General features: G+C 41.1%; 1 pseudogene; it reads left to right on the plus strand.

Annotated features, from left to right (window-relative positions):
* The window catches only part of LOC123161668 (lichenase-2-like), a 6,092-nt pseudogene that overhangs the window by 495 nt on the left and 4,130 nt on the right, over window positions 1-1,467 (plus strand).

Consider the following 1,467-nt stretch of genomic DNA (forward strand, 5'->3'; position numbering starts at 1 on the left):
TCTCTCTCCCCTTCAATTGATTGGTTACAGAGTTTTTTTCTTTGATGCAAGTCATGCAGGGAGTTTATTTTTTGGAGGTAATGTAGAAGATAGTAATATGTATGCACGTTAAGCTTAGACTCCATTAAGAGAAGCATCAGCTAGCTAGGTAAGGTAGCTAGCCATGGTGTACCAGCCAGTCAGTGGCCCTACTCATTTCAGCTAGCCAGTAGCCCCAGTACTGCCACTGTTCCATCGATCCTTTCAAGTTTAACAAAAATGATTGCACCAGCTGCCCTAGCTAGTACTTGATGACTCACTTGCAGTCGATCTTGTGTACTCATCATATCTTCAAAGTGTACCTGATGGATCTGTGGCACATGACGCCATCAAATCACTAGCCACTAACTAACTATAACCCAGGTGTTGGTTCTGCTGGCCTTCCCAAGTTTGGTCTGCCTGAAATGGGTTGAAAAGAACTACTGTATGATATATACTTTTGGATAGTACTCCCCCGTCCTTGAAAGAGTATTTTCAATTTTGTTGAAAAGTCAAACCTTTTATGTTTGCCTGTATTTATACAATAATACACCAACATTTATTCCTTCAAATTAGTAGCATTAGATTTATAATATAATATATTTTCATCATATACCTATTTGGTTTCACAGACATTAATTTATTTTGCACAAACACGATCAAATTTTGAGATAGTGTGACCCTTCAACAAAGTTGAAAGTACATTTTTTTCAAGGACAGGGGAGGTTAGTGTGGTAGTGTTAGTACTACGAGTAGTTGGCACGGCTCTAGCACTATGCCATACCATCTGATTGGCGATTGCACTCTTAAGACAGAGTGCACTTGACTGTCCACAAATCTTGCATAATTGATGCAGAGTACTACGTCAGTACCAATTAGTATCAAGTGACACTTTAACTCGTTAGAGTTGAGTTAGTTGGCAAAACTAAGCAGATCAGCTAGGTTAAAAGATTCCACAATAGCTATATGTCAGTCGATTGAATTTCGAAGTTGGGTCTGTCAAAGAAAGTAACAACCAGAGAGAAGGAAGAAACTCGCCGAAGGGGAGGGAGAAGCTTTTTGGGCAAACTACCCAGTATCTATCTTAGGGTTTAGGATTGGGGCGGTGCTTGACGCCTGTGGTGGGTGGTGGTAGTGGGGGCCTTCGCCAGAGAAACGACGCGGGGGAACCAAGAGGGATGGCCGGGGGCAGCGGAAGACCAGCGCAGGGCCGGTCCTGAGATTTTAGGGGGCCAGGGCGAAACTAAAACTTGGGGCCCTTTAACTTTCAAAAGCTACTTTCTGTATAATCTTTCTGCAACTTTATTTTTTTGCTTGTACAACATTCTACTTAGAAAACAAGCAGTGGGAGTGATTATGATTTTTTATAGAGGAATAATTCTTTGGTTACTAACCTTCAATTACTTCATGTGCACTTGTTTGCATATTAGCATTGTCATGTTTTTCTTA

This window comes from Triticum aestivum, chromosome 7B, assembly GCF_018294505.1.
Source record: "Triticum aestivum cultivar Chinese Spring chromosome 7B, IWGSC CS RefSeq v2.1, whole genome shotgun sequence".
NCBI lineage: Eukaryota > Viridiplantae > Streptophyta > Magnoliopsida > Poales > Poaceae > Triticum > Triticum aestivum.